Genomic DNA, 12,349 nt, shown 5'->3' on the forward strand with positions numbered 1-12,349 from the left:
GGTTCTGGGAAACTGCTTTAGAAAGAATTTGAAAGAAAACATAAAATAAAGTATCTATCGCTTCAGACACACCCCACCAACACCAAACACACATACCAGCAACTGTGGAGAAAGGGGGCTACATGAATGTTTGATGATGACAATAATGTTTTTGTTTATTCAGATATATTCAACTACAATTCAGTAAAAGCTGTCACAGCATCGTGTCCTCACAATTACTACCAGCTCCAAGTTGTAGCTGGCTGTAAACAATAATAATCCCAGTCTTACGGTGGTGATCTTTTTGTACTGTATACAAATACTGTATTATAGTGTCGTATACCTGGAAATTACATAATGTTATACCGATATTACCTCAATTAGGAAAAAAGTAATAACTACAACAATGACAGTAATGACAGAAGCCAAAAGGAAATCTGCTTTCTGTTTTTGAATGTATATTTTGATTTGCATGATGCCGAGAATGTTCTGAACGTGTTTGCCTTTTTAATGAGCCAGCTAGTAAAAGGCTGCACATCCAGGTGTTGGTGCCTGAGGAACTAGCATTTCTACTCTCCAGTCTAAATCATCTTCCACCTCATAAGCAGGATGATCTTTGAAAAAGTTGTATCTCCCACAGAAATGAGTGTTTATGTCCATCCAAAGACATGAACACAATACACATAGCAGTTTTATTTATAATAGCTAAACTAAATAAATAAAAGTGATCCTCATGTCCATCAATAGTTGAATAGGCAAATAAACTGTGGTGTGTTCACACAATGGAATACTACACGGAAGTGAAAAAGGACAAACTACTGATACACATGACGACATGGATGACTCTCACAGCCCATGTGCCGAAAGTAATCAGACAGAAAGGAACACAACTGTATGATTATTATTGTAGTTCAAAGAAAGGAAAAAGTAATTTCTGATGATAGAGGTCAGAAGAGTGGCTACCTGTAGAGGAGTCAGTCCTGAGGGGAAGAACAGAACCTTCCAGGTACTAGAAATAGCTTGCTTGGGTAGCAGCTGTGCGAGTAAAAACATATGTAAAAAATTCTTAAGATTTGTGCACTTCACAGTTAGTTTAACATCAAAAAATTTCAAATTATATCTGATTTCCTCTGTCACCGACTTCAACAGCTCTTTAATGCACTAGGCTCTACATTCTTCAGGTTACCCATAAGGCCCTTCATGACATGGCTTCTGTCTACCCCTCCAGCTTCATCATCTGCCCTTGCCCCCTGGCCACTCTAAGGTCCTGCTACCTGGGGCTTCTTCAGTACTTCATTCCCATTCCAGGGCCTTGTACTTGCCAGAAGGTTCTGTCCTTTGTCTTCCTTTCCTAGAATAATTTTTCTTATCTTTCAGATGTCTCAGCTAAAAACTCCTTTCTGTGAGAAGACTCTCCATAATCTCCATTAGGTCTTCCGATTAGAAACACCTAGAATATCTCCTCCTTTTGTTCTCTTTCTCTGGAGAACCCAGAATAATATACCTTTGCTAGAGGAGGAAGAGGTACTGCCTGGGATGGACGTGTGGTTGGTGGTTACATGTGTGCATGTCAAATCTCAATTATGAGCAATTTATGTCCACTCATTACATAAATGAATAGGCACCCCTTCAAAATCTTGTCTAAAAACAACCATCCATAAGTGTATAAGTATTGTATTCTAATGGTTTTCACTTATGGTATATTTTTAAAACGTGAAGATGTAGCAGTCTTGTTGGCAATCCTACTACTGACAAGCGTTCAGAGGGACCAGAAGTTGTCTGAAAAGAGCAGAGAATTTAATTAATTGATTAAACAGAAACATATTTATTAGGTGAATATTTTCTCGGTGCCAAATATTAGGCTAGTTGTAGGAGAGAAAAAGCCAGATGAGACAAGATCCTTGCCCTCCAGTGATTGTAGATATCAGTAAGAGGTGACAAACAAGTTCACAAATAGGGACAATAAAGTGTCAAGGCGCTGTCTTGGGCATCTGTATACTGTACAGTAGAGGCACAGAGGAGGAAAGAATTAATTGGACTAGGGTGGAAAGGGACCGGGTGGTGAAAAAGAGGAAGTTATGACTGAATTGAGTCATGGAAGACAGTGCCTTGTAGATTGAAAAAAAAAAATGGGGACAAAAAGCACTTCAGATAGATGGAGCGGCATGAACATGACACAGCATGGGATTCAGGAAATTTCAAGTGGTTCTTCATGGCTGTGGTGAAGGATGGGGGTGTGTGTGTGTGTGTGTGTGTGTGTGTGTGTGTGCGTGCGTGCGTGTATAGATCAGGAGGGCAGGCTGAGGGAGGCGGTCAGAAGCTAGATCCTGGAGGTCCTTTTATAACATATATAGTACACATATATAGTACTAAACTTTGAATATCCTTCTTTTCCTCCTCTCCAGCAAGAACATACAATAAATCCAATCTGATGTCGCTAATCACTAGATGATCCACTCAAGTGTAGGAAGATCATTTCAAAGGGTTTCACTGCTCAGAAAAGACAAATATACAACCAACAGGGAAATACATTCCGAAGCTCTCTTTGGCAGCCTACAGTGTTAGGAAGAATTTACAAAAAGGCTTAAACAAAGAAAATATAAGGTCAAAATTTTTGGCAATCGGAAAATTCTATACCCCTTTAGACTGCACATAAGTGATTATAAAATTTGTTTGCCAATTAAAAACTTGGAAAATGCATGTGAAGTAAATTATTACTAATATTTTTTAACATTTTGGGGAGAGGATCATTTACAGTTGAAATAAATTCTGTACCCAACGTATCTTATAAGCACAGCTGGCTCTTTCTGAGGTTTATTTAGGGCTTTGTGATTTCATATTCAAAACAAAACAAAATAGCAGAAAAAGAAGTATACAACAGTTGTGCATAATTAGGCTACGAGATCCCAGGGGGGCATTTCTGTTTCCCTAGTTAATATTAGGTAATAAAAGAAATATTTGTTTACCTCTATACCTCAAATCAGTGTAACTCTATATCTAGGTTATCAATTCCCCTTGATATGTAATGGAACCCGGAGAGTGGAAATAGAGCAGTGAGTAGGTGTGCATTAGCACTTACCAGCTCCACCTCCCGCTCCACCTCCCTCCCCACCCAATCCACGCACATATACACCACCTATTTCAAAAGACCTTAAGGCTGCCAATTCAGCAAAATACATAGTGCTACATGTTCAGGGAACATAGAAATATAATAACAACAACATTAGCAGCTATAGCACTTCTTTTGTTCCAAGCAATGCTCTTGGTATAAAGCAAGTCTCTTTTCCCAGTAAAGATAGTCTAGCTGGGATAACGTCATTCAGAACAAGAAACAAGTGATGTTCCAAGAGAAGGTGCGAGTAAGTGCGAAGACAATGTAGGGGAAAAGGAGTAAAAAGGTGGAGAGGCCTGAACTGGTACTGGAGGATGGGTGAGGTTTGGACACATGGAGGAGAAGAGGCAAGCTATTTCAGGCAAGAGAAAAGGTGCAGGCAAAAGGTTGGGAGTAAGGGGTGAGCTGGTCTCCTGCAGCAAACAGGAGACGAGTGTGGCTGGGGGAGGGGATTCCCGCTGAGGAGGTGGAAGAGGAAGGGTTGGCTGGATGGGGAGCCAACCTGTGGAAGGTCTGGATGACAGACCCAGGGCTCCTTCCTGCAGATGGACAGAGCAGAGCAGCACGTTAGGAAGTGGAGCTCAGAACTGACTCCAGAGCTGAAAGGAACCCTTGCTATCCACAGTCTAACTTTCCTGATTTAAAAATAAAAACAGCTAAAATAAATATTAAAGAGCCTGTCAAAGATACATAGCTAGTTTACGGTACTCCAAAATCTAGAATCCAGGTCTAGAAAAATCTAGATCCAGCTCCCTCTGGCCAAAGCTGATAATTAGAGCATTAAACAGAAAAACTTATTGCAGGTGACTATATTTATTGAAAAAAAAAAAAAAAAATGAAAAAGATCAATGCAGAGAGTGAGTCAGAAAAAATTCACTTGCCACCATCTGAGGTGACTATAAAATCAAGTTCTTCTTTGAAAATTGATAAAGAGAAAGAATTACGCATTTACTCTGTCTTTCCAGCAGGATCTCTGTCTCAGGATTACCAAATAGAGAAAGTTCCCTGTTAAGGAGGAATGCCCGCTAAGAAATGCAGGAGAAATCACAGAATTAGAAAACCACTTGGCAGCCCCTAACAGAACAAGTGACTGGGGTAAAGATGATCACTTGGCACTAAAACAAATAGATCAAAGTTGGTAGGAAAGTGAACACTTTTGTAGTGGCGAAGTTACACCACACAGATCACTTTCTGGTTACGTGAGGGAATTACATGAGGAACACCGTGACCGCCCAGTGGAGGGACTGGAAGGCCACACTCACATCCAGGGGTCAATCTCAGCATCGCCGATGTTAGGAAGCCAGCTCATACAGGTCTGCAGATGTGATGGAATATGAAATACAGCAGCAGCATCTTACTGAAAACATTTAACTATATAGCGCAGCACAGCACAAACAAATTGTCGAAAACCAGTGATAAAAAGAAAAATCTTAGAAAAAGCAAGAAAAAAAGAGAAATGAGATTTGAAAGGAAGAAAGAAGACTTCAGGCGTTTTCATTCCCATGTCAGTGTTCTCGTGACTACCCCATACTGTGCCCTGTCCTGGGGAAAAGGGTGTCAGATGAAGATGGACCCAGCTGACACATGGGAGGGCGGACTAGACACCTGACAGTTCAGTGAGGAGACCGACTGAGGCCCCCGCAGTAGTCAGGGTGGCTTGAACAATAGTGACAGGAGGAAAAAAGTTGACAGAAAAAAAAAGCAGGGACAAAGCCGAAAAACAACAAAGCAAAAACCAAAAAACGAGAAGACAAAGTATGATAAAAACTAAGGAAGAAGAATTTCAAGGAAAAAGGCTAGTGTAAGGGCATCCAACTTTTAAGGAACAAACCAGCCACCCACGAAATCCTCCAATGAGGAAAGAAGAACCCCAATGGAGGACTTACTCTGGGTCATTGTGTCTCCTGGGATTTTACTTCCCAGTTGTATATTTCTGGATATTTTATTTCTGCTCAAAGGGCCCACTATTACGCTCTACAGTCTAGTTATACACCCATTAAAACAAATCCTTTATTGTTTTCGATATAAGTTGTTTTTTTTAAAAAGGCAATTTGCTCAAAGAAAAATGATTTAAAAGGCATGAAAAAAAATATATAGATGAGCTTATAGAAAACAGGATTCAAAGATAACCAAATTCTAGCCCTTAATTGACTTGATTGGCGAAGGTAAAGTACTCAGCACCCTTGTTTCCTTTCCCTTATATTGGACATATCTGTAAATAGCATTTATAATCCAAATGTGACTGTTAGAATAAGCTACCTAACTATCGTTCATCTGTCAATCTATCCAACAATTACTGAGCACTTACTATGTGCCAGGCATTACCACTATGCTACACTCTGGGAATATAACAACTACAATAAAGTGTGCCATATAGTATAGGTCTAAGTGCTCTGTATGAATTCTCTCAATTAACTCTCTATAAATTTTATTTTAACCATCTATAAGGTGGGTACACTTATCCCTGTTTTATAGCTGGGGAAACTAAAGTACCAAGAGACCAAAGAGTTGTCCAAAGTAACACAACTAGAAAGTTTTAGTTTCAGCCAGGATTTGAACTCAGGTAGCCTGAATCTTTTGTTGCTTCTAGTAAAAACACAGATAGTAAGTGATGAGTTAGTCTTCCTAGGTAGCGCACAGTGCCAAGTGCAGCACGGTCAAAGTGAATGAGGACTGATTATGGAAGGTTACTGTGACCTACAGATGACAGTTTCAATGGTGGGTTTGGTGAGACCAGAACCAGGTTTACAGGAAGCTGAGAAGGGAGTGTGTGGGGAAGGGAGACACTCATTTGAGACATTTGCCAGTGAAAGGAAGGTGTGAAGTAACTCCACAAGGGGAAAAGGATGGAATCAGGAGAGGAAATGAAGATTGGCCCCTCCTGCTGCTCCCTTGGCTGTCCTGTATGACCAGCCTTCTGGAGACACAGGCCACTCCAATGCCACCAGCCAAGAGTCTCTTCAGTGACAGTTTCACACCAGCAAGTGCTCTTCTCTCGTCGCAATTCCCTGATACCCTGGCCTCTGAATTTACCCAGAACTGATACCTAAGACAAAACAATCGGTCATAAGGACACAGGACTGTCATATGGACTCAGGCTAATAATTCAAACTTTCTTAAACTTATCTTTCCAAAATTATGTTTCTGCATAATTTTCCCTGCCTTGCTGACAATATCAGTGTAGCATTTTCTTAACACTCTTTTTTTTCTGAGAACTCAGAGTACTTCACAAATATCTCAATCAATATCCCAACAGATTGTGAGAAAGTAGAGCAGTCATTATCATCCCTAAATTTTAGCAAGTCTAACACTTAAAGCAGTTTCAAGGAACAAGTATAACACTTAGAAAGAGGTTTTTAAAGAACTCCTGAACGTCAAGCTGCCACCAAAGGTGGTCTTAGATGCTCGTATTTCTTTACATTTCTCAAATTCTCATTCCACTCTGACTAGGTTCTGTCATGTCGCAAAGCATCTGTATTCACGGAAACCCTTCTTTTGATGTAGCTGTATTATTCAAGCATTTGATGTGATTATTTTGTCCTTTTAAAGATTACATGTCCTCAGTCACTCCATTTGGTGCCAACAAAGAAACAAATCCAGAAATTCACAGAGCAGAGCCTTTACATTGCTGCTTTTTGCTAGCAAAGGCAAGGTCTCTTCGGCAGGAGGCCTCAGCGACCCACGTTGGGGCACGATTCATTAGGGAAGAGCTATGAATGTATAAATCAACATGTCAGAGGAGGAAGTCCGGCTGGACCCGGGGGGAGATGCACACCACAAACACGTTTGCTCCACTCTGTGCAGGCTCGCCTGTCTTCGGCGGCTCACACCATATAATAATCAATTATGCTGACAACTTTCCCTAAAAAAAAAAGTTACTCGTGCACCTCAGAGGTGAGATCTGGAGCCCTCAGAGGAGGAGAATGAGCAGGGAGCTTGGCTTCCAGGAAAATAGAACATATGGAACTGTTAGGGGAGAGAGCACACGAGCAAGCGTGTCCACGCAAGGGAACATTTGTTCAAGGGTAAAGATACAACTCAGCTATGCCTCATACTGGGAGAGGCAATAAAATTTGAGAAGAACTAATGAATTTTAAAAAGTAGATCTTGTTCTTGAAAACTGGTCGTTGTGAACCCAGCTTTCTCGCTCATTCTAGGAACAAAGTTAACTGCTTTATTTGACCTTCGCATGCTGAGAAAAACATTATGCACCACTGGGCAAAAATCAAACAATGAGCAAACATGAGACCTGGCTCCAAACACGGTTTTCATACTGACTGTCTTTGGGGTATTGAACGAATTACTCTCTCTCTCTTTCACAAGGGTTGTGATATTCTTCATGAACCATGGTGACATCGCCAGCCCGCCTACCATAAAGTCAACTAGGGCTTTAACTCATTTTCCCAGGTTTAGGAGATGAGTCATTCCCGCTTACTGTTCCTAGATTTTAGTTATAAAGGCACATTGTTTGTAGAGAGAGGGGCCTATACGAGATTAGAAATTACCATAACGCTTTCTGACGAACTACACTCAATGGCACCCTACCAAAGTTTATGTGAAAGGGACAGTAATAGTACCACCCATGTACTGCCCAGGAAAGCAGCTTCTCTCTTGAATCCAAGCAGAGTGAATGGTTAAAAATCAGAATACTGAAGCTTTGATGTATTTCTTTGTAAGACAATCTTTTCACACAGGAAACGCCCATGCCACCGGGAAGGATGCAGCCGATACATTATTATATTTCCAGACTTTAGGGTTTCACCACCCAGGAAAAAATGGATCAATATACATCCAACTTTTTATTTTTCCAAGTTATGATGCTTAAAATAAAACAAAAACAGATCACCTACAACGTCACTGTTTTGATAAAAGTATGGTTAAAAGTATGAATATTTTAACAGTAAAAAATAGCAAGAAAATGAGAAAAAGACAGTCCCTCCCAAGAAAGTAAACTGGAAAGCACTCAAGTACGTATACACACACGCGCATATAACACACTGCACATTACATTTACCTTACTTTACCCATTTTCTGTAGGTCCCATGTGGGACTGGCTGGCCCAGGATGGTGGACAGGCCTTTGGAGATGACTGCTCTAGGAAGCAATGTTAAGCATCAGTAGCAAGAGTACATGTTTTGCAGGTCACTATGCCTGCTGAGACCTATATGCCCAAGGACACTATTCAACTGTTGTTATTATTTTCAATTCTGGGGTGGAGGGAGGTTTGCTCTTAAATGAGACATCATTCTATCAAACTAGGGCTTCATATTTATTCTAGGGTCTCTTATTAGACTAAAGATGAGAACAGAGACTGGCTATTATGTTTTAAAAAGTAGGAGAAATTAAGTACACAAAGATTCGGCTGTCATGATTTCATCTTTGGGTTGTAAGTACAAAATTTTTTGAAATACAAAATATAAAACTCAAAAGTACAAAATGGAATAATAAAATTGTTCGATAGTCTCTTACTGTGGGTAACTTAGGAGGCACTTTAAGAACATACAGATATAATTTGGAAAGAAAACTCTAATGATTCATAAAATTACCACAGTTCCCATGTAACTGAAAACAATAGAGCCCACTGCAACATGCGGACAGAACATTCAAATCATTTTAATGGTTTCTCATTTTTTCTTTTAAACTCTCTGCTCCTTTTATCACTAAGATTTTTTATTTTAAATGAAAAGGAGGACGTCCCTGCTGTCCATTTTCTTCTTTTATTGTTTCCCTTTTGTTCTAAAAATGAGGGTAAAATTAAGTGCTTAGATCACTAGAGCCTTCCAGATGGTCAGACAAATGAGTACTGTGGCTCCTGGGCTTGGTTTTTTCATAGATATGGACATACATCTCTCATTTGGTCTCCATGGCTCTTGTTCAATACAAATTTGATTTAGCCTAAGTACCTTCAGTATGTGACAATTAAATTTCTGTCTAGAATGAGGATCAAAATTGGTTTAATTGCTTAAATCAAAATGGAAATTTTCTATGCATTTATAAAGTAGCCCTTACTTTCCTGGTGTGCATATTTGAAATAAAACATAAGTTTATATGATTTATATTTTAATCTTTGCAGCCTTCTTTATCACTACTCTTCCTCTGGTTTATTTCATTAACCCTTTCCTAGTTCCATAGAACTACTATTTCTATTAGAATGCCAGGCCATTCTTCTTCTTATTTTCACATGTTCCTTTTGCTATTCTCTTTTCTGTTTTGAACTCTCTACCTCATAAAAAGCCTGTAGGTTAAGGCCTGGATAACAACTAAAAGTGTTTTATTAAATAAATATCCATATTTTGCTTACTATATACCAGGCATTATTCTAGGTGCTTTTAAAATGATTAACTCATTTAGTGCCCATAATAACTCTATGAAGTAGATACTATTATCATCCCCACTTGACAGGTGGTAAAACTGGGGCAGAAAAAACTTAGTGGCCAAGATAACACAATTAGTAAAGCGTGGAGCCAGACGCAAAGCTAGTCAGGGTGGCACTAGAGCCTTTGCTTTTAAAAATAAGAAGAATAAGTCTACGGCCATGCCACGTTGAACACGCCCAATCCTGTTTGATCTTGGAAGCTAAGCAGGGTCGGGCCTGGTTAGTATTTAGATGGGAGACCACCTAGGAAGACCAGGTGCTGCAGGTGTTAAAAAAAAAAAAAAAAAAAGACGGAGGAGGAGGAGGAGGAGGAAGGAGAAGGGTCAGGAGGTAGAACATAAAGGGAGAAAGAAATTAATGACTGATTCATAGGGGATGAGAAGGATGGAGGGGAGCACAGCTTAAGGGAAGCCATGGATCCATTGTAAAAATCTGGGCTTGGTGTTCACTCGGACTGTGGCGCAAAGCAATGTAAGGCACGTGACGGTGCTGTGCTGGTCGGTGTCTGATGACCAGCTCTCCACGGAGACGAGGGGGGTCCCAGTTTACAACATTTACTGTTCTCCATCAGTAAAGGCTCCCACCACGGCTGACGTCAAGCTATCAAAGTGGTGTCACTGAGCTTAGAGTTGGGACGAGATGCACAGTAGCATACGCGGTGCCGCAGTTTTTCTGCCGTCGGCCACAATGATAACCAAGAGCATAGATAACAGTAAAATTTAGTAATGTCCCAAATCTGCCACAGCCATGAAATAAATGCAGGAAGAGGGACATAAACAAAAATGACAGCGCTCATGAAAGAGAGAAGATGCACGCGAATCTGACGAACGGAGAAAGAGGGCAAGCTCAGAGGAGGCCGCGTCTGCGTTCCCCAGCACGCTGCAGGCCGAGAGTGGCAACGACAGAACACCACGCAGTCTCGCCACCCATCCTCACGCCCCCTAAGCAAGGCCTTGCATCTTCCTCCCTGTTCTATGCAGATTCTTTACTCATGGGAAACAAACGGAGGTCACGAAGGAGTAGAGGTTATTTCATGAAATGACAAGCTGTAGGTGAACAATAATCTGAACTTGTGTAAAAGAGAAAAAAACATTTCAATTTCAGGAATTTAATGAATACTATTTATACATAAATCTAGATGTGGCACTGAGAAAAATCTGCATGGAAAGCTCTGATACAGAGAGAAGAAAAAATCGCATATCACAAGGAACTAGCAATCTTTAGAGAAAGTCCGTCTCTTTTACTCACTGAGGTTTCCCCAGAGCCAAGCGAATCTATATTAAGATTGTGCACAATCTGTATAAAGTCTAGAACGATCATATTTAGTCAGTATTTTCTGCACTACGTGAATTTACATTATCTCTGTTCCATGAGGTAACTGTCTTTGAAATTCTTGTCACTTGAATACAAAGGGACGCTTGTGTGTTTGAGAGAACTGTTTTTATGGAAAACTTTCTGCCTTTTTCTTTGCTGCTCAAGAATCCAATGGTATCTGAAAATTCAGGAACTCACAAAGTTATATAATATGTAATAATATAACTTTACTAGGTACAGTACAATATAGAATTTTATGTATAAGGCACTTATCAAATGCTTGTTGACTTGAAAGATTAGTGCAAGATCCATCTCATTATTCCAAACTGCCAAATAATGGGCTGTTTGCTAATTGACATCTGAACATATAATTATAACTGGCAACCCTACATAGCAGAGCACCTGAGGTCAAAAAATCGGCCAGCTTCCAGATCCCAAGTGGCCAACGGTGGACTGAATTGGAAGTTAGTTAACATAGTTCTCACTTTTATAATTGCGAAAAGGAAGCCCAGCTGTAAACCTCAGGCTGGCTTTGAGAAAGCCGATACTGAGATTGAGACCCCTTCCGTGTCACTGAATACTGTGCTCTTCCTTCCCCAGTCCCACACTTACTTAAGAAATAAGGATTTCCTGCCATAAAATTCTGGATTAGAATTTCTGGATTTTATCTTTCTGCTATGATGTGGTACAGCTTGGATAGAGAAAAGTAGGATACCTGGCTAATGAAGAACTTTTATCGATTTCTTTTTTCCAGCACAACATTTAGTGAATATTATTGAGCATCGACTGCGGAAAAACACCGCGCTAAGGAGATATGAACACAGAAGGGAGGGAACTGGCCTTTATTAAATGCCTCCTGTCTGCAGGGATTATGCAACGCGCAGCTCCATGTGTCATCTCATTTAGCCCTCACATAGCTCATTTCGCAGAGAAGATAGTGAGGCTCAGAAAGGCCAAATTCCTTGTCTGAGCGCTAACACAGCACGTGGTGAGACCCAAGGCTGCCCTCAGGTTGGCGTTATTCCAAAGCCCGTGCTCTTTCCATTACACCACATGGTGACTAAAACTCCAAATTCTCAGGCAAGGCCCTGGCATAAAGGAGGCTACAATCTAGTTTTCAGTCTTCTTGAAAAGGATATAAAAGATATAACCCAGAAATTTAGCTACCCATATGAGGTATGTATGAGTACTTTTCACGGCCTGAGATGCTCTGGAAGGTTTTAGAGACAAGCTAGAATCTGAGTTGGGCTTTCAGGGACGGTAGACAGAAAAGCTGGACCTTAACAGCATAGGCGATAAGGGAGAAGCGGGTGAGTGTTCCATGTTCCTCCAGTTGCCTGGGCAGAGGCAGAGCAGGGCCTTTTGAGTAAAGGCATAAGGAACAGGGATGAGGAAGATGTACCTAGGGGATTTACTTCTGGATAAAGAAAGCAGACTGAACATACACTTCTATTCTCTCTCCCTCCCAAAATCTCACTGAAAGGACCAAAAAGAGATTATCTTTTTCCACGACATAAATCTACAAGGGTAAGGAGAATAGGTGGGAGTAGACAAAAGCAACAAAATTT

General features: G+C 40.5%; 1 protein-coding gene and 1 pseudogene across 1 annotated transcript in view; one reads left to right on the top strand and one right to left on the bottom strand.

Annotated features, from left to right (window-relative positions):
* Positions 1-12,349, bottom strand: part of EXOC4 (exocyst complex component 4) — a 643,761-nt gene that overhangs the window by 144,493 nt on the left and 486,919 nt on the right.
* LOC112478725 lies at positions 9,617-9,735 on the top strand (annotated as a pseudogene).

The sequence above is a fragment of the Pteropus alecto genome, unplaced genomic scaffold (assembly GCF_000325575.1).
Source record: "Pteropus alecto unplaced genomic scaffold, ASM32557v1 scaffold22, whole genome shotgun sequence".
Lineage (NCBI taxonomy): Eukaryota > Metazoa > Chordata > Mammalia > Chiroptera > Pteropodidae > Pteropus > Pteropus alecto.